At 46.6% G+C, this 21909-nt stretch overlaps 1 protein-coding gene across 1 annotated transcript in view; it reads right to left on the bottom strand.

Moving 5' to 3' along the window:
- GALNT9 (polypeptide N-acetylgalactosaminyltransferase 9) overlaps window positions 1-21909 on the bottom strand; it is a 397797-nt gene that overhangs the window by 84340 nt on the left and 291548 nt on the right. The window lies entirely within an intron of this gene.

The raw sequence follows: 21909 nt of genomic DNA, 5'->3' as shown, positions 1-21909 counted from the left end.
ACGCACAGCAGCTAAAGGTGTGTGCACATATTTGATCGATCTCGCCTGTCAGGCAGGGCCGCCATCAGAAATTTTGGGGCCCCTCACACAACATCAAGCCTGGGCCCCCCTACAGACTGCTGTGCACGCCCTCTAGCCACCCCAGTATAGCCAGTACAGTGCCCCAATATAGCCAGTATAGTGCCCCAGTATAGCCAGTATAGTGCCCCAGTATAGCCAGTATAGTGCCCCAGGATAGCCAGTACAGTGCCCCAGTATAGCCAGTACAGTGCCCCAGTATAGTGCCCCAGTATAGCCAGTATAGTGCCCCAGTATAGCCAGTATAGTGCCCCAGTATAGCTAGTATAGTGCCCCAGTATAGCTAGTATAGTGCCCAGTATAGCTAGTATAGTGCCCAGTATAGCTAGTATAGTGCCCCAGTATAGCCAGTATAGTGCCCCAGTATAGCCAGTAGAGTTTTCCCTGTATAGACAGTATAGTGCCCCAGTATAGCCATTATATTGCCCCAGTATAGCCAGTACAGTGCCCCAGTATAGCCAGTACAGTGCCCCAGTATAGCCAGTATAGCGCGCCAGTATAGTGCCCCAGTATAGCTAGTATAGTGCCCCAGTATAGCCAGTACAGTGCCCCAGTATAGCCAGTACAGTGCCCCAGTATAGCCAGTATAGCGCGCCAGTATAGTGCCCCAGTATAGCTAGTATAGTGCCCCAGTATAGCCAGTATAGTGCCCTAGTATAGCCAGTATAGTGCCCCAGTATAGCCAGTACAGTGCCCCAGTATAGCCAGTACAGTGCCCCAGTATAGCCAGTATAGCGCACCAGTATAGTGCCCCAGTATAGCTAGTATAGTGCCCCAGTATAGCCAGTATAGTGCCCCAGTATAGCCAGTATAGTGCCCCAGTATAGTGCCCCAGTATTGCCAGTATAGTGCCCTAGTATAGCCAGTATAGTGCCCCAGTATAGTGCCCCAGTATAGCCAGTATAGTGCCCCAGTATAGCCAGTACAGTGCCTCAGTATAGCCAGTACAGTGCCCCAGTATAGCCAGTACAGTGCCCCAGTATAGCCAGTATAGCGCGCCAGTATAGTGCCCCAGTATACCTAGTATAGTGCCCCAGTATAGCCAGTATAGTGCCCCAGTATAGCTAGTATAGTGCCCCAGTATAGCCAGTATAGTGCCCCAGTATAGCCAGTATAGTGCCCCAGTATAGCCAGTATAGTGCCCCAGTATAGACAGTACAGTGCCCCAGTATAGCCAGTACCGTGCCCCAGTATAGCCAGTACAGTGCCCCAGTATAGCCAGTATAGTGCTCCAGTATAGCCAGTATAGTGCCCCAGTATAGCCAGTATAGTGCCCCAGTATAGCCAGTACAGTGCCCCAGTATAGCCAGTACAGTGCCCCAGTATAGCCAGTACAGTGCCCCAGTATAGCTCGCCAGTATAGTGCCCCAGTATAGCTAGTATAGTGCCCCAGTATAGCCAGTATAGTGCCCCAGTATGGGTAGGTGGTGCCCCCTGCTCGTCCCCGCAGCTGTTGTTACCTTAACAGCGGCCGCTCTTCCCTCTCCGGCGCGTGTACTTATTCCAGCAGCATCTCCCGGCTGCTGTGTGTGATGCGGCAGGAAGCAGGGCAGTGGCTTCCTGTAGTGTATCGCCGTTACTATGGGAACCGAGCCCTGCTTCCTGCCGCATCACACACAGCAGCCGGGAGATGCTGCTGGAATAAGTACACAGCCGGAGAGGGAGAGCGGCCGCTGCTAAGATATTAACAGCGGCGGCCGCTGGGGGAGGGGGGGTGGGGAGAGGACAGTCAGGAGGTTAAAGTCTGGGGGGGCCCGAGGCTGCGGGCCCTGGGCCCGCCCTGGGCCCGTGACGGAAGTCACAGTTTTACCCCCCTGATGGCGGGCCTGCTGTCAGGGATCAGGACCTGTTCCCCTTGGGCGACAATGCTGGGCCGTGCTGCACACGTGTGTCAGCTGTGTTGCTGACCACGCACTGTGTAGCAATGCAGTGGGGGGGGGGAAAGGGCATGAAGGAAGATGGAGGGATGACGAGCATGATCTACAGCACGTGATGTCACGCAGCAGGTGGGGGACTGGTGCGAACAATGGTATCAGCGTGTTATTGGTGTCTCTGGGGGTGAGTAGATCCACCCGTTGGATCACTCAGAGGTTGGTGGTGGCCAGCTGCCGTACACACACCTGATTATCAGCTGAGGTGGTTGTAATCGGGTGCCTCAGCCGACTTAAGGCAGGCATGTGTACGGACCTTATAAGAGAAAGCACAGAACAACTGATCAGTTGAAAAAGTATCAGATGCTATTAGTTTGCCAGAGATCATTAAACAATTTACATTAGCACTGTCTCTCAAAAAGGATCAAGACCTTATGTCCCTACAACGCTCTAGACAAATCTTAGGGAGAAGCCAATTAACCTACCAGTATAGTTTGAGGATGAGGGTGGACACCAGAGTTGCTGAAGGAAACCCGAAGGAAACCGACACAAATGCATGTACAAACAATTTTCACACGATGTGCAATTTAAAGCAAAAAGTACTTTAGCATTGCAAGGCAGCAGCTCTGACCACTGAGCAACTGTCTCACCTACAGTATTGTGCTACGGTCTTCTGTCTGAAAAAGGGCTACTAAATAGCCTACAAAGACCTACTTGTCATTAAATAGCATTCATCTATGCTTCTACAGTAGTCATTAAACAAGCCCAACATTTTTGGAATTCAATTAACTACCCCCGAACATCTAGAAGCATTTGCTATTTGTTTCTTTCCTTATTTGTCTTAGTATCTTGCAGTGTTATGTTCTTTGTCAGATACATACTGTATTAGTATCATTAGCTTCGAAGACAATTTTAAGAGATTGAAAAAGCTGCTCTGAGTTTTACGGAGTTGCATTTTTTTTTATTTTGCAAGATGACTACAGCAGATTTACCTTTCCATTAAAACCCAAAGTCATCTGCTCTCTGCACCTTTTTGAAATGTATTACCGTGACAAGCAAAGTCAGTGCAAGGTAATATGAGCCACAGGGGTAAAATGTTATATGGATTTCCGATATGAGCCAAACAAACTAAAGCTCAGAGCCAACATACTGTCATTCCATTCCACCAAGGGCCGGTGTGTTATGATATTTCATTATTCAACCAACTCCAGTCCCATGAATCCAGATTTCTCTTATTACATGACATCACTAGAATCAGCTCATGCTATCAAGGATGGGAGGAAGACGTGGTAAAGAGAAGTCCCCGCTCTCTAGGGAAATCACTGTCTCATTGCAATGAGTTTCTGATGGTGCAATACTACTACAGCACACATATCACCCACACTAAGTAATAGAATGTGACAGTTAGAGCTATTTAATGCAAAGGAGTCTCCAAGATGGAGCATTGCTTTGTACCCAAATTATGCTGCTTGACAGTTTTCTGCCATAGTGTAACACACAGAAAAATAAAGGGTGTTAGGCTGAGTCAGAATACATTTCAAAGCTGTGCTGGATCTTGTCTATGACACAATAACAGATGCCAGTTTCACTACTCCCATCAAAGTTTATGCAAAGAAAAAAAAAACGTGACATTCTATTTTTATCAGTTGCATGTTTTGGAATCAGCCTATGTTGGCGAGTTTATGCAATGCTGCAAAGGGTAATGTACTGGAAGCTGGGGGATTTTTCAGCTTTAAAGTAAACCTGCCATTGTGAAGATAAAATATGCTACTATTAGCTTTATTGTTCAAGAGGTGACATGTGGTATGATGGGATAAACATGTGTATGTGCAGTAAAAAAACATATTAATAACCAGGCTGTTTTATTGGTTTATTTTACTGTCTGAAAGAGTTATTTTTAAAGCATGGAAGTGACAGCTTCTGTTGGCAACTTGTCAAGAATATAGTAAACCTCACTGATAAGCGATTTACAGCCATAAAAGTTTTCCTGGCAGAATACAACTTCTGAGGGCAGGAAGAGATAAAATACACAAACTATTGACCTTTTTCTAACTCTGGGGCACTTAATAGGCTGCCACTGATTACAGACCATTAATTATTCAACCTACTTTTTAAATGTTTAGATATGAAATAAAACTCTGGGTTACTTAAAAAAAAAATCATTTTTAGGAGTAGGAGGATAAATATAATAGTTTATCTCATCAGTTTATCTTCATTTTGGGTTCACTTTGAAGAGAAACACTGCATTTGTTGAGAAAAAGTGTTATCTACTTCGGACCAGCTCCATGTATTGCAAGGATGAAGATTCTTTGAATTTATAGTGATGCTTATACAAATCACTGCAGCAAGCTTATTAAACTTTGTCACATGGGACTGCTGGTCTGCTACTGTAACTCAACCAGTTACGGGCCAGGCTTGTAAAATGACATCTATTTGTTATTATAGTTACATGCTCACAAAAGAGAGACTGACCTCAGGATAGCTAAGGATGGTGCCTGAAGATAGTAAGATTGTAATTCCTGCTCTGTAAAGGTAATTATACATGCAGGAATACAAAATGCCTGGGACCTCTGTAAATGAAACAGGTTCTGTAGTGAATTTTTTTTTTCACTGCAAGACGTGATTGGTTCATTTTACAATAGATTCTCATAATAAGTAATATAATTCTGTATCATAATAATTAGCATCATTTTCAATCATGTAAAATGTATTTGTACCTCAATAACAATCCTGCTGACTAATTTGGACTTTGGTACTTGTAGATTTGGGCAAGACATTTAATAAACACCATACAAATATAGATGGCATAGACGTGTAGTTTTTGTAAAAAAAAAAAGACTTTCATACTGCCACGGTGCGATGCACGTCACTTCCTGTTTGGCCCAATGCCAGATGGGGAATACCGCTTTGTAACGCGGTATTCCCCGAAGGCCTGTTTTTGGCGGTGCAGTGTGGCTGCCACACCGCGAGCTTACAGTGTGAAACCGGCCTAAGGTAAAAAAAAATCCTATATAAGCAAGAATGATTTTATTTTTCTGCTTGACATTTGCTAAAGCTAATTTGACAGTGGTCCGTTGCATAACGCACATGTTATAATGAGTGTGAACTGTAATGGAAACTGGACATAGACTTAAATACAAAGTCTGCATGCAACGAGTTAGAATAACGCGATCAGTTACAACACAGTGCTGTGAACAGCTCCATAGACTTGTATGGGCAGTGAATGGACATGCAGAATTATTCTGAAAGACAACTGAGCACTGTGAACTAGACCTCAAAGCTGGGCACTTTTCCAGGGACCTTCTTTGGAACGTAAGTCTTTCTGGTAACTATGTATTGAGTGGCTTGTGAATCCTGCTCCCCCTCCCTTTTCCTAGGGAAGGAAACTGTGAAATTCATCAGCTACGCCAAAAACCACTGAATGGAGTCAGTCAGAAATGCATGATCCAAGCCTGAAGATGCCTGATCCAATGCTTGACCTCTTAATTGGAAAAACTAAAAGAGTGTCTTTCATGGAAAAGATACACATCTAAATTCATACAGTTCTCAGCCGAGAACTGCCAAGTGGGCTTCAAAGAAAATGGCAGTATAAATTGAACACGGCAAAGCAGATTTGTTCTCCAGCAAAATAACATCTTGATAGCCTTGTATGGAGGGACACAGAAATACAGTTGCATGGTGGAGCATTTTAGTAAACAAAATACCAACTATATCCTTGCATGACACATCATAGTCCGTCCCCCCCCCCCCCCCAAACCTGGTACAGAGCATTCAAACAAAAGAAATGCGAAAATATTAATTAAATACTGTTTAACAAGGAGCATCAAGGATGACATGTGCTGTGAACCGTTTTACTTCCAATACAATAAAACAGAAAAATGACTGAAAATGTCAGAAGGCTTTAGATATCTAATTATAGTATGTTTGCAGCCAATTGAAATACTATGTAATTAAACCTTTTTTCCAGCACAGTGTGTGCATGGACACACAGGCCCTTTCAGTGTTTGTTTACATACGCATTTGACAAAGATTTCTTATAACACTAATTTATGGTCAGTAATAAAATGGGCAATGATATCAATAATGTTTCACTAATGTTTTCTGTAAAGTAGTGCAAGGCACACTGATTATTATTTATAAAGTGCAGCTACAAATCTACAGCAATCAATGTTAACTCAAAATACAGTTTTATCTTAGGCAGACTTGCCAGTTTGCATATTTCCATAGTGAAAATGTTGGCACATTATCATACTCTGGACTCGGCACCAAAGCAATACTAAGAACATGGGCCTGTATTTAGATGGGGAGGGGGTAGAACTGGCTTGGATCCTGGGGTCTGCACCAATGCAATAGTAAGAACATGGGCTTGTATTTAGATGGGAAGATGTCAGAACCGGCTTGGATCCTGGACTCTGCACCAATGCAAATAGTAAGAACATGGGCTTGTATTTAGATGGGAGGCAAGTATAGTGAGGGGTCAGGCACAGCAACAAGGCACATGGCTGACAAATGTTACCGAAGCTGAGGCAATAGAGAAAACAGACACCAGTAAACAGCAGAACATGCACTTAAAGGGAACCTGAACTGAGTCAAATTATTTAAAATAAACACATGCTGTACCTGCAAATGAATATTACATAGGTATCTAATTGTCAGTTCCTCTTAGAAGCTCACCATTTTCTTCTTACAATGATTGCTTTCAATTCTTCTGACATTTTTGTCACAACTTAAATATATAAGTTGCATTCAGTTACAGTATATATCAGTTGCTGTCAGTTATAACTGATAGGACAACTGTTGAGCAAGTTAAAGGGAATGTCCAAGCAAAATAAAAAAATGAGTTTCACTTACCTGGGGCTTCTACCAGCCCCATGCAGCCATCCTGTGCTCTCGTAGTCACTCACTGCTGCTCCAGTCCCCCGCTGGCAGCTTGCCGACCTCTGAGGTCGGCGGGACGCATTGCGTACATTTTTACGCATTCCCGCTAATGCAGGAACATTAACACATGCATTTTTACGCGTTACTGGTGCAATGCGAAAAAATTTACGCATTGAACCAGTAACGCGTAAAAATGTATGTGTTAATGTTCCTGCACTAGCGGGAATGCGTAAAAAAATTACGCAATGCGTCCCGCCGACCTCCGAGGTCGGCAAGCTGCCAGCAAGGGACTGGAGCAGCAGTGAGTGACTACGAGAGCACAGGATGGCTGCATGGGGCTGGTAGAAGCCCCAGGTAAATGAAACTCATTTTTTTTTATTTTGCTTGAACCTTCCCTTTAATGTCCATGTTTCCCTATGGCTCAAGTGGACAATATTACAGTTTAACAGTCTGCTGACCCCGAAGCTGTTATGGGGTAAAGGCCATTGTTAAAAGGAGGATGGAGAATTCCATTGATCACAATGGACAAACGGGACCTAGGAGAGGAGAAAGAGATTGTTGAGTAGACTACACGGGAGCTAAGTATGACATGCGTATGTTTATTTTATCTTTTCATTTCCAGTTCAGGTTTTCTTCATGTTTGAATGGAACAAGTTCCAATCAAACCCCCAAGAGAAGTCCCAGGCATCTGCCACTGTGCAGATCTCAATTTTATCAAACGGATAGACCTATAATGGAGAAAGCGTTAGAATGGAGAAGGAGCTGGTGATAGAGAATAGACTGACAAACCGACATGACAGATGAAGGCTGCTGGTGCATCCCATCTATTACAGTCTTTACTTTATATGGCAATGTACCCTGTACAGGTGTTGCATGGGCAGCAATTAACAAGCTCTGAATATTTCAACACAGTCTTTAAAACAGAAATAAAAAGAGAAGTCTTTCTAAGCTTTTCACAGAAGCTAAACTTTATTGTGCGTTTGATATTTCAGATTCTGATATTTCATATAATTTGCTTTATATTGTTTGAAATATAAAATTGCATACATTGGTTTTAGATAAAAACCTGCAGATCTTAGGCTAGGTCCACACTAGATCCGTGACCGATCGGATCCGTTTTGAACGGATCCGGTTTGGTATTCCCCCTCCGTTTTTAATAAGCAATGTATTTGGAGCATACATTTCCAGTCAGTGGAAACGTATGCCTGGGGGGGGGTCGCTGAAGTGAAGGAGGAAGCAGCCAGGACGGGGTGGCAGCGGGCAGCGGGGAGGGGACTCGTACCCCCTCCCTCATCTGGGTCCCCCGCCCCTGCTACCCCTCCAGCTATTAGCGCAAATTGTTAAAATATAATGTCCGCAGCGAGGGGGGAAGATTACCTTCTCTCCACTTCCGTCGCTCGCCGCTAGACTTCCTGCAATGTCACCCTCTATACTTCGGAAAGGCATTACAGGAAGTGATGCGGTGAGCGGAGGAAGTAGAGAGAAGGTAATCTTCCCCGCTCGCTGCAGACATTACATTTTAATAATTTGCGCAAATAGCTGGAGGGGATGTGGGAACGGAGACTCGGGTGACCTCTGAGTCCCCTGTCCTGGCTGCTTTCCCCTCCAGCATGGCGGCCCCCTCTCCTCCCACAGGCTGTGACACAGAAACGGATTTGTTTCTGTGTCCAAATCTGCCTGTGTAGAGGGGGGTCCGTTTTTCTATTGCCTGCCACTACCCCTTCGTGTATTCATATCCATGTGCAGTCCGGGAAAATGCAGCAAATCTGGACTTTCCATTCAGGTTTTGAAAATGGGTCCCCGCAAACACCGTCGGATCCGTTTTTTGTTTGTGTAAAGATGGCTGCTACTTTTAACATTGTTATCCGTGGCTCCGGTTTTCATCAGGTTTTAAAAACGGAGCCACGGATACGTTCCTGGACCTAGCGTGAACCAGCTCTTACTGCTATATTTAATTCCAATCTACAGTATAATCAGTGCTGTAGCAATAGGCAATGCAGAAGTTGTGGCTGCTCCGGGACCCTTGGACCAGAGGGGCCCTCCCTTAACTGCAGTATTAGCTCTTCAATGGTGCTATGGTGCTAATGCTCACTTCTATATGTACCTTGAATAGTGGTAATCATTAACAAGCTGTTTCGCTGCTCTGCTTACACCTCTCATACTGTGGATGCTCTTGGCAGACTTTTTTTTTTGCACTATATGAATTGTTATGCATAGAACGCTTGGGGGGTCCCAATGTAAGACTTGCACTGGGGCCCTAAGCTCCTTAGCTACGCCACTGAGTCTAATCGGATAATTCCCAGTATTCATTAGGTGCGAATTTCCTGAAAGAATCAAAATAATTATATGCGATGCAAAACCCACAGTAATAAATGTTTCTAATGAATGAATAAAAAAATTAAACTGTACAATAATGAGATCTAGTGTTACACACCTGGTGTAATTAAATGAAATAATCCCCAAAATTTCAACTACACTGCTGCATGTTCCATTCTATTTGTAAGAGAACAAACTATAAAAGATGTGTCAAGTTAAGCCATTCAGATCTTGCCCAGGGCTACTATCTGAGACTTGACATATACAAGGAAGAGTTTCTTACTTGTAATCAGAGCTTCCAACTGCTCCAAATAAATATGTCATCATGGCAGGTCTTTTCAGTGCAGGTCCCAGAAGTAAGTTCAAGTCAGCAACATTTATAGTTGAACAGCTAACATCTTTGCAAGAAGCTGTAAAGTTCATGTATTTGTAGTCAGCATGCTTAAACCATTGTCATCTTTTACAGGACAAATCGTATAGCTTCATACCTATTTCATAAGCCAAGTAAGTAGTAGTAATAATAGGAAGTGCTGTAAGGGCTTAGCGTACTAACTTAGCTGACAGTGCTACTGATTCACAAAGCTTTTCTGTTTAATTATCTCACTTTAATTATTAATAAAGACTCATACACATGTCTCAACAATTTGCCCAACTATCTTTTAAACTTAGTCTGTTGGAAGATAGTTGGGCGTGTGTACGGCTGGCAAACAACGAGATGACCAACTAAAAACAGGTTGTTGCCAGATACAACCGGTGGGTCAACCTGCCTAACCATCATGCAGGTTGAAACAAGTATACAAGTCTTTTGGACAACTTTTTTGTTGTTGAATGCAGACATGTTGTGCAGTGTGTTGTTTAGTTTGCTTGCATAGTATTTAAAGGACCTCTGTCGCGAAAATCTTAAAATTTTAAATACTGTATATGTAAACTTATACAATTAAGAAGTACGTTTCTTCCAGAGTAAAATGAGCCATGAATTACTTTTCTCCTATGTTGCTGTCACTTACAGTAGATAGTAGAAATCTGACAGAACCGACAGGTCTTGGACTAGCCCATCTCCTCATGGGGGGTTCACAAGGATTTCTTTAGTTTCAAAATGCACTTAGTGAGTGAATGGCAGTTTCTCTATCCAACTGCCTAAAAAGTATACGGGGAACAGGGAGGCTGGTCAGCATCTTTGTATAAATCTTTTTCAGGGAGCGTCTTTATAAAGAATAAAGGCCATGCTGAGAATCCCCTATGGAGAGATGGACTAGCCCAAAACCTGTCGGTAATGTCAGATTTCTACTACCTACTGTAAGTGACAGCAACATAGGAAAGAAGTAATTTATGGCTCATTTTACTCGGGAAGAAAAGTACTTCTTATTTGTGTGTGTTTTAAAATTTTATTTTTTTTTAAACAATGTTTTATTTTGTTTTAAAGTTATATAACTTTCCTCATAGGATTTACAGCATTTGTCATAATACAATAGATGTACATGCTCTCGTTTTACAGGCAATTTATGTATTTTTCATTTCCAATAATTATAACAAGAAATATAGTCTGCATCCATCCCTAGAGGAAACCCTCCCCTCTCCCCTCTAAGAACCATAACCCCGTGGAGGCCCTTCCCCCCCTTCCCCCCCCGAAAACCCCCTAGGGACCTGACCCTCCCCCCTCCCTTTGTCACTGTTTCTCTGTATACCGCCATTACAGCAAGCCTGGAGATCACCTTTTGGGGTCATAATTGAACCTTGTCATGCTTGATATTATGCTTCTATAGCCATGCATCTAATTCCATCATATCTTTAGCTTCCCCAAGCTTCCCTGCAAGTCTCTCATCGCATACCAAGATGTATATTTATAGGGCTCCATGATATCTCTAATTTCCTGTTGGGTGAAGGTGGCAGAGATAAATTTCCCCCATATTGCAAAGTGTTTCTTGGTGGATCTCTCTTTATGTTGCTTTGTCTCTAAATTGTCCAAGTTGAAGAGGTGCAACAGTTCTTCCTTTAGATCCCAGGTTGTGGGAACACTGGGGTAGATCCATTTGTTGTATATCACTTTCTTGGCCGTGATTAGAATAAGATGTGCCAACTTTGAGATTTGTGCAGGTATTGTTCCGTCTGAAGTTGGTTGTGAACCAGGTGCATAGTGAAACAAGCACAACTGTGGGGATAGATCAACATCGACATTGCAAACTTGCTTGATATAGATTTTGACCCTGTGCCAGTAGTTTTGTATCTAATCACACGCCCACATACAATGAAACAGATTAGCATCTGGAGTTGAGCATTTGGGACATTCGGGTTTGTAGTGTGAAGGTGGGGTCTTATACTTGATGTTAAAAGCGTACTTCGCTCTATGTATTAGTTTATAGTGGGATTCCCTCCAGTTTTCACTCAATATTAAAGACCTGACAAGTCTGTTCCCTTCTATGATGGCTTCCCCCAGATTCTCAGCTTCTATGTCTTTAAGCCAGGCCTTAAAGTTATTTTTTGCTATTGAGGCAAGATCTAATGATTGTAGGTTGTGGTGAATGTCTGCTAGTGACCTGGACCCTCCCTGCGGCTGTAGGAACCTATCAAAGGAGTCCGCCTGCATAATGGATGCGATGTCGGAGGTTTGTGAGTGAACAAAGGATTTTAGCTGTGCATAGAAGAGGAAATGGTGTTTTGGGACCCCATACAGTGCCCTTAGCTCTTGGAACGTATACCACTTTTTGTTCTTGAAGGACCACATATTCCCCAATTTAGTTATCCCCTTCCCTTCCCAGTCTAGGAATCCACTATGTGCTATACTGGCTGGAAAGGCTGGATGGCCCCATAAGGGCATGTATTTGGACAGGTGATATGGTTTATTGAAGAGCTTTCTAATTGCCTTCCATGTTGCCCAGGTGTCAATTATTGTCCTGCATTGCTTGAGTCTGGTCGGGAGGTGTCTAAAAGGTGTATGTAGGATTGCCATTGTGGTCCAGGGCTCCATTAAGGCTTCTTCAAGTTGTGTGTTTGAGTATATGTTAGTGTTTCTTACCCAATCCCTTACATGTCGGAAGAGGCACGCTAGATTATATAGTCGTATGTCTGGGAGTCCGACTCCTGCCCATTCCTTGGGTAGTTTCAACTTAGCTATGGCTATTCGAGGTTTGCGACCCGCCCACAGGAATTTAGATATCATACTTTCTATTTCTTGGATGTCCTTATGTTTTAATAAGAGGGGGATAGTTTGTAGTGGGTAGAGAAGTCTTCCAAATATTACATTTTTGATTACAGCCGACCTCCCCATCAGGTTGAGTGGCAGAGATGTCCACCTTTGTAGTTGCTGTCTTATACTGTTAAAAAGAGGGACGTAGTTAAGAGTATATAGAGAGTTTGGGTCTCTTGTTAGCTTTATACCCAAATATTTCACTTGGGACCTTGTTGCTATGCCTAGTTCCTGTGCCACCATGGAGGAGTCATTCCCACTGGTTAAAAGTAATAGTTCACTTTTGTGTTTATTTACCCTAAACCCACTTTGTTGGCCTATGTGTTGTAATACTTGAAAGACCTTGGGAAGATCTTCTTTTGGGTTAGCCATAAACAACATTATGTCATCCGCAAACGCTGCTTGACTGACTGTCATAGTGCCTATTGGTATGCCCCTGATGTGTTTGTTCAGTGCTCTTAGTATCGGCTCTAAGGCTAGGTCAAAGAGTAGGGGAGAGAGGGGGCACCCCTGGCGTGTACCTTTTGTTAAGGGAAAACCTGTTGAGATGAAGCCTGGGGTGTAAATATGTGCCTTGGGGTTAGAGTGCATGGCTTTTATCAGGTTAACAAAGGGCCCTGAGAAGTTCATTTTTTCCAGGACTTTCCGCAGCCCCCCCCAGCGCACATTATCAAAGGCCTTTTCGGCGTCTAATAATAAGATAGCATGATTACGGCATGTGGCCGGGTATGACCGCGCAAAGTCCAGGACTGTAAGCACCTTCCTAACATTCATAGTTGCCGATCTCTGTTTGATGAAGCCAGACTGTGTGGGACTGACCAATTTGTGCATAAGTTCTGCCAATCGTTTAGCTATTATTTTATTTAGGATCTTAATGTCCTGGTTCATTAGGGAGATGGGTCTGTATGCCTTAGGAAGCAAGGGATCTGTGCCCTGTTTTGGGAGAAGTTTAATATAAGCTGTCTGTGACGTTGGGGGCAATATTCCGTTGTGTATTATTGTATTGAACATAGATTTCAAAGGCTGGAGCAATTCCGTGCATAGTAACTTAAAGAATTCCGCAGAGAGACCATCTGGGCCTGGGGACTTATGATTTGCCAATTGTTTAATAGTGTCTTTAATTTCCTCTAGTGAGATATCCGCATTCAGGAATTCTAATTCTGTTTCAGATAAAGATGGCAAAGGGATATCTTTTAAGATACTGTCTATTTTGTTAGTGTCCTCAATATCTGGTGTGTCCGCATATAGTTCTGCGTAGTATTGTTGCAGACATGTGTTTATGTTACGTGGGTCAGTTAAAATATTTCCTTTTGTGTCTTTTATAGCTGGTATGTGGGCCTGTGAGCGTTCTCCTTTGGTAATATTGCTGAGGAGTTTACCTATTTTATTGCCATATCTGCGGAATTTTATATCTGCAAATGTACTCGCCATGTCTTCCTTGGCTTTCAGCCACCTATCTGTTTCTGCCTTTGCTTTGAGCCACTCTTGACGATTTCTAGGGGATGAATCGTTTTGGTAAAGTTTGAGTGCCTCTCTGACCTTTTCTACTGCCTCTAAGTACTGCTTCTGCACCTGCTTCTTCTTGCCCCCTACATATCCCATTATTCTTCCCCTCAAGACTAGAGTTGGGCCGAACCTCCGATTTTAGGTTCGCGAACCGGGTTCGCGAACTTTCGCGGAACGTTCGGTTCGCGTTAAAGTTCGCAAACCGCAATAGACTTCAATGGGGATGCGAACTTTGAAAAAAAAAAATAATTATGCTGGCCACAAAAGTGATGGAAAAGATGTTTCAAGGGGTCTAACACCTGGAGGGGGGCATGGCGGAGTGGGATACACGCCAAAAGTCCCCGGGAAAAATCTGGATTTGACGCAAAGCAGCGTTTTAAGGGCAGAAATCACATTGAATGCTAAATGACAGGCCTAAAGTGCTTTAAAACATCTTGCATGTGTATACATCAATCAGGTAGTGTAATTAAGGTACTGCTTCACACTGACACACCAAACTCACCGTGTAACGCACCGCAAACAGCTGTTTGTACTAGTGACGGCCGTGCTGGACTGGTGTGCACCATGGCGAGAGTGCAGGTTTTGGTGGCTTTACAGCCCATATGGTCGGCCTGGCTGATGTAGCTGAATGACAGAACAGTGACTGTCCAGCTGATCAAATTTGGTCTGACCACAATGAAGCAACGACCTTATTATCTTTTGTGTGCCCCCCGAGACACTCATCTAGGCGCCGGTCATTGCTTCATTGTGATACGCAAGCCCCTTCACCACGGCAAGGTAATGATCACGAAGGGGAATGGGCGCATGTACATGCCTTTTCTTTTGTTGTTGCAGCTGCCCTCAGTGCAGCCAGAAAAATTAGGCAGTCATGTACACGCACCATAAAAATTATTACAGCGGCCGCTGCTAGCAGCGGCCTAAAAAATTCAGCAATCCACCTGGAGTCCCGGACCCTGTTGGTGGTGGCGGAGAAGGTAGTGAAGCGGCCTGCAGGCAGACATGCTGTGTGGAGGGACTGGGAGCGACTTAGTCTTTTTGGGGCAGGCCAGGCAGCCAGTCACACGGCGTGCAGGCAGAGATGCTGTGTGTGCGGGGACTGACTTAGTCTTGGGGCGGGCAGCAGCCCTCCGGGATCCATGCCTCATTCATTTTGATAAAGGTGAGGTACTTAACACTTTTGTGACTTAGGCGACTTCTCTTCTCTGTGACAATGCCTCCAGCTGCGCTGAAGGTCCTTTCTGAGAGGACGCTTGCGGCAGGGCAGGAGAGAAGTTGGATGGCAAATTGGGACAGCTCTGGCCACAGGTCAAGCCTGCGCACCCAGTAGTTCAAGGGTTCCTCATCGCTGTTCACAGCAGTGTCTACATCCACACTTAAGGCCAGGTAGTCGGCTACCTGCCGGTCGAGGCGTTGGTGGAGGGTGGATCCGGAAGGGCTACGGCGAGGCGCTGGACTAAAGAATGTCCGCATGTCCGACATCACCATGAGATCGCTGGAGCGTCCTGTCTTTGACTGCGTGGACACGGGAGGAGGATTAGTGGCAGTGGTACCTTGCTGGCGTTGTGCCGTCACATCACCCTTAAAGGCATTGTAAAGCATAGTTGACAGCTGGTTCTGCATGTGCTGCATCCTTTCCACCTTCCGGTGAGTTGGTAACAGGTCCGCCACTTTGTGCCTGTACCGAGGGTCTAGTAGTGTGACCACCCAGTACAGCTCATTCCCCTTGAGGTTTTTTATACGGGGGTCCCTCAACAGGCAGGACAGCATAAAAGACGACATCTGCACAAAGTCGGATCCAGTACCCTCCATCTCCTCTTGCTCTTCCTCAGTGACGTCAGGTAAGTCAACCTCCTCCCCCCAGCCGCGAACAATACCACGGGAAGGTTGAGCAGCACAAGCCCCCTGCGACGCCTGCTGCGGTTGTTCTCCTGCCGCTGTCCCCTCCTCCTCCTCCTCCTCCTCCTCCCCCAAAGAAACACCTTGCTCATCATCCTCTGAGTCTGACTCGTCTTCTGCACACGACCTCTCTTCTTCCTCCTCCTCCCCCTCTGTGCTGCCGCAGGTGTTGAGGAAACAGCTGGGTCTGATGAAAATTGGTCCCATGCCTGTTCCTGCCGTAACGGTTCCTGGTCACGCTCATTCGCAGCTTCATCCGCCACTCTACGCACAGCACGCTCCAAGAAGTACGCGTAGGGAATTAAGTCGCTGATGGTGCCCTCACTGCGGCTCACCAGGTTGGTCACCTCCTCAAACGGCCGCATGAGCCTGCATGCATTTTTCATCAGTGTCCAGTTGTCGGGCCAGAACATCCCCATCTTCCCAGACTGTTTCGTTCTACTCCAGTTGTAGAGGTACTGGGTGACGGCTTTCTTCTGTTCTAGCAGGCGGGAGAACATGAGCAGGGTCGAGTTCCAGCGAGTGGGGCTATCGCAAATGAGGCGTCTCACCGGCATGTTGTTTTTACGCTGAATTTCTGCAAATCGTGCCATGGCTGTGTAAGAGCGCCTCAAATGCCCACAGAACTTCCTGGCCTGCTTCAGGACATCCGCTAAGCCAGGGTACTTTGCCACAAATCTTTGAACCACTAGATTCATGACATGTGCCATGCAGGGTATGTGTGTCAGCTTCCCCATATGCAAAGCGGCAAGCAGATTGCTGCCGTTGTCGCACACCACGTTGCCTATCTCCAGGTGGTGCGGGGTCAGCCACTCATCCACCTGTTTCTTAAGAGCAGCCAGGAGAGCTGCTCCAGTGTGACTCTCCGCTTTGAGACAAGCCATGTCTAAGATGGCGTGACACCGTCGTACCTGGCATGCAGCATAGGCCCTGCGGAGCTGGGGCTGTGTAGCTGGAGAGGAGAACTGCCACTCAGCCAAGGAGGAGGAGGAGGACAGCGAAGAGCATGTAGCAGGAGGAGAGGAGGTGGCAGGAGGCCTGCCTGCAAGCCGTGGAGGTGTCACAATTTGGTCCGCCGCTTTCTGCTTGCCATCGTTCACCACCAGGTTCACCCAATGGGCTGTGTAGGTAATGTAGCGGCCCTGCCCGTGCTTGGCAGACCAGCCATCCGTGGTCAGGTGTACCCTTGACCCAACGCTCTTCGCAAGAGATGACACCACTTGCCTCTCAACTTCACGGTGCAGTTGGGGTATGGCCTTTCTCGAAAAATAAGTGCGGCCTGGCATCTTCCACTGCGGTGTTCCGATGGCCACAAATTTACGGAAGGCCTCAGAGTCCACCAGCCGGTATGGTAACAGCTGGCGAGCTAACAGTTCCGCCACGCCAGCTATCAGACGCCGGGCAAGGGGGTGACTGGCCAAAAGTGGCTTCTTCCGCTCAAACATTTCCTTCACGGACACCTGACTGCTGCTGTGGGCAGAGGAGCAGGAACCGCTCAAGGGCAGAGGCGGAGTGGAGGAGGGTGCCTGTGAAGGTGCAAAGGAGAAAGCGGCAGAAGCAGATGATGCACCTGAAGGAGGAAGAGGAGAAGGAGGGTGACTTTTCTTTTGTGTGCTGCTGCTGCTTTTGCTCAGGTGGCCATCCCATTGCTGTTTGTGCCTTTTCTCCAGGTGCCTTCGTAAGGCACTTGTCCCTACGTGAGTGTTGGCCTTTCCACGGCTCAATTTTTGTTGGCAGAGCGAACAGATGGCTTTGGTCCGATCTGAGGCACACACATTAAAAAATTTCCACACCGCTGAGCCACCCTGGGATGTGGGCACTATGGGGACCTCAGCAGCTGATGCTGAAGGGCAAGTTGGCTGGCTGTACATAGGTGGCGATACATGGTGCCGGACTCTGCCACCAGCTGTTTCTGATAAAGAGCTGCCCCAGCTTCTTTCAGCAACTTCTCTCCTCCTACTACTCTCTGACTCCCCCTCTGAACTGTCCCCCTCTTCATCTCCTCTATTGGGAACATACAGAGGATCCCTATTACCGTCATCATCGTAGTCATCCTGCCCAGCTTCGCTTGCCTCAGACAAATCCAAACTTGCACCATCAGTAGGTCCTTCATCCTCCTGACACGTTACATCCATAGTGTTGCCGCGTAACTCAGACATATTAGCTGGTGAAAATTCATCTGGCTGTAACAACAATGGCTGTGCATCAGTGATTTCAACACTAAATAATTCTTGCGAAGTGTCAAATGCAGCGGAAGTGGTGCTAGTAGTAGCGCTGGTGGCTGAGCAAGATGAGGTGTTCTGTGTCGCTAAATACTCAACCACGTCCTGACAATCTTGGGAGGTGATGGGACGTGCCTTCTTCCGAGCACTGTACTGTGGGCCAGGTCCACACGAAATTACATTTACACGACCTCGCGCAGACCTGCCGGGTGGCCTTCCTCTGCCTCTGCCACTACCTCTTCCTCTTCCTCAACCTGTTTTGTCCATATTGGGTATGCACGGAGTGGTATATCACACTGCGTGCACTCACGTAGGTAGGTGGGTTCACTTAACTGCACAGGTATGCGCACTGATGCGGTGGGTTCACTGAACAGAACAGGTATACAGTGGCGGGTTCACAGAACAGGTATGCAGTGGCAGGATCACTGAACACAATAGGTATGCAGTGGCGTGTTCACTAAACAGGTATACAGTGGCGGGTCCACTGAACAGAACAGGTATACAGTGGCGGGTTCACAGAACAGGTATACAGTGGCGGGTCCACTGAACAGAACAGGTATACAGTGGCGGGTCCACTGAACAGAACAGGTATACAGTGGCGGGTCCACTGAACAGAACAGGTATACAGTGGCGGGTCCACTGAACAGAACAGGTATACAGTGGCGGGTTCACAGAACAGGTATACAGTGGCGGGTCCACTGAACAGAACAGGTATACAGTGGCGGGTTCACAGAACAGGTATGCAGTGGCAGGATCACTGAACACAATAGGTATGCAGTGGCGTGTTCACTAAACAGGTATACAGTGGCGGGTCCACTGAACAGAACAGGTATACAGTGGCGGGTCCACTGAACAGAACAGGTATACAGTGGCGGGTCCACTGAACAGAACAGGTATACAGTGGCGGGTCCACTGAACAGAACAGGTATACAGTGGCGGGTCCACTGAACAGAACAGGTATACAGTGGCGGGTTCACAGAACAGGTATGCAGTGGCAGGATCACTGAACACAATAGGTATGCAGTGGCGTGTTCACTAAACAGGTATACAGTGGCGGGTCCACTGAACAGAACAGGTATACAGTGGCGGGTCCACTGAACAGAACAGGTATACAGTGGCGGGTCCACTGAACAGAACAGGTATACAGTGGCGGGTCCACTGAACAGAACAGGTATACAGTGGCGGGTTCACAGAACAGGTATGCAGTGGCAGGATCACTGAACACAATAGGTATGCAGTGGCGTGTTCACTAAACAGGTATACAGTGGCGGGTCCACTGAACAGAACAGGTATACAGTGGCGGGTTCACAGAACAGGTATACAGTGGCGGGTCCACTGAACAGAACAGGTATACAGTGGCGGGTCCACTGAACAGAACAGGTATACATTGGCGGGTCCACTGAACAGAACAGGTATATAGTGGCGGGTCCACTGAACAGAACAGGTATACAGTGGCGGGTTCACAGAACAGGTATACAGTGGCGGGTCCACTGAACAGAACAGGTATACAGTGGCGGGTTCACAGAACAGGTATGCAGTGGCAGGATCACTGAACACAATAGGTATGCAGTGGCGTGTTCACTAAACAGGTATACAGTGGCGGGTCCACTGAACAGAACAGGTATACAGTGGCGGGTCCACTGAACAGAACAGGTATACAGTGGCGGGTCCACTGAACAGAACAGGTATACAGTGGCGGGTTCACAGAACAGGTATACAGTGGCGGGTCCACTGAACAGAACAGGTATACAGTGGCGGGTTCACAGAACAGGTATGCAGTGGCAGGATCACTGAACACAATAGGTATGCAGTGGCGTGTTCACTAAACAGGTATACAGTGGCGGGTCCACTGAACAGAACAGGTATACAGTGGCGGGTCCACTGAACAGAACAGGTATACAGTGGCGGGTCCACTGAACAGAACAGGTATACAGTGGCGGGTTCACAGAACAGGTATACCGTGGCGGGTCCACTGAACAGAACAGGTATACAGTGGCGGGTTCACAGAACAGGTATGCAGTGGCAGGATCACTGAACACAATAGGTATGCAGTGGCGTGTTCACTAAACAGGTATACAGTGGCGGGTCCACTGAACAGAACAGGTATACAGTGGCGGGTTCACTGAACAGGTATACAGTGGCGGGTCCACTGAACAGAACAGGTATACAGTGGCGGGTTCACAGAACAGGTATGCAGTGGCAGGTTCACTGAACACAACAGGTATGCAGTGGCAGGTTCACTGAACACAACGGGTATGCAGTGGCGGGTTCACTGAACAGGTATACAGTGGCGGGTCCACTGAACAGAACAGGTATACAGTGGCGGGTCCACTGAACAGAACAGGTATACAGTGGCGGGTCCACTGAACAGAACAGGTATACAGTGGCGGGTTCACAGAACAGGTATACAGTGGCGGGTCCACTGAACAGAACAGGTATACAGTGGCGGGTTCACAGAACAGGTATGCAGTGGCAGGATCACTGAACAGGTATGCAGTGGCAGGATCACTGAACAGGTATGGAGTGGCAGGATCACAGTACAGGTATGCAGTGGGCCGAGGGCTCACTGAACAGAACAGGTATGCAGTGGCAGGATCACTGAACAGGTATGGAGTGGCAGGATCACAGTACAGGTATGCAGTGGGCTGAGGGCTCACTGAACAGAACAGGTATGCAGTGGCAGGATCACTGAACAGGTATGCAGTGGCAGGATCACTGAACAGGTATGCAGTGGCAGGATCACAGTACAGGTATGCAGTGGGCTGAGGGCTCACTGAACAGAACAGGTATGCAGTGGCAGGATCACTGAACAGGTATGGAGTGGCAGGATCACAGTACAGGTATGCAGTGGGCTGAGGGCTCACTGAACAGAACAGGTATGCAGTGGCAGGATCACTGAACAGGTATGGAGTGGCAGGATCACAGTACAGGTATGCAGTGGGCTGAGGGCTCACTGAACAGAATAGGTATGCAGTGGCAGGATCACTGAACAGGTATGCAGTGGCAGGATCACTGAACAGGTATGCAGTGGCAGGATCACAGTACAGGTATGCAGTGGGCTGAGGGCTCACTGAACAGAACAGGTATGCAGCCAGGAAGAAGTTAAGCCTAACTAATCTTTCCCTATATGAGAGACTGCAGCAGCTCGCCCTACTCTCACTAATGCAGGCACACGAGTGGCCGTAATGGCCGCCGCTGCCTGCCTTATATAAGGGGGGGTGGGGCTCCAGGGGCTAGTGTAGCCTAATTGGCTACACTGGGCCTGCTGACTGTGATGTAGAGGGTCAAAGTTGACCCTCAGTGCATTATGGGGCGAACCGAACTTCTTCCGCAAAAGGTTAGCGTGCGGTACCCGCACGCGAACCACCTACGTTCGCGCGAACCACGTTCGCCGGCGAACCGTTCGGCCCAACTCTACTCAAGATCTCTACTCAAAATCTTCGTTGTACTCGGCCCACCACTGTCCTAGCAAAGCAGCAAACTTCTCATCCCCATATAGATGTGTAGGGAAGCGCCACAGGATGTCTGTTCCCCTTTGTATTGTTTCCCCTATCTCCAGCTGAACCGGGGAGTGATCTGAAATCAGCATATCCAGCACCTCTACCGAGATTATTTTATTTATTATTGGGGCTGATACTAACATGAAATCAAGACGTGCCCACATATCATGGGGACTGGAATAGAATGTATATTGTCTTTCATATGGATGCAGTAGCCTCCATATGTCTGTGAGGTGCATCTCTTTTGCAAAGCTATTTATGTTTTCTATCTTCTTTTTATATAATGCATTTAGTGTGTTATTTAGAGTTCTGTCCTCGTTGGCATCCATGATTGTATTGAAATCCCCTCCCACTATCCAGCCGGAGACAGGGGACCCCAGTAGCAGACTCTGCACCTCCAGCAGGTATTTTCTATTGTCCTCATTTGGCCCGTACAGATTTACTATCTGAACCTTATC

Source organism: Hyperolius riggenbachi, chromosome 1 (assembly GCF_040937935.1).
Source record: "Hyperolius riggenbachi isolate aHypRig1 chromosome 1, aHypRig1.pri, whole genome shotgun sequence".
In the NCBI taxonomy this organism is placed as follows: Eukaryota; Metazoa; Chordata; class Amphibia; order Anura; family Hyperoliidae; genus Hyperolius; species Hyperolius riggenbachi.
This window is presented reverse-complemented; position numbering and strand designations above follow the sequence as displayed.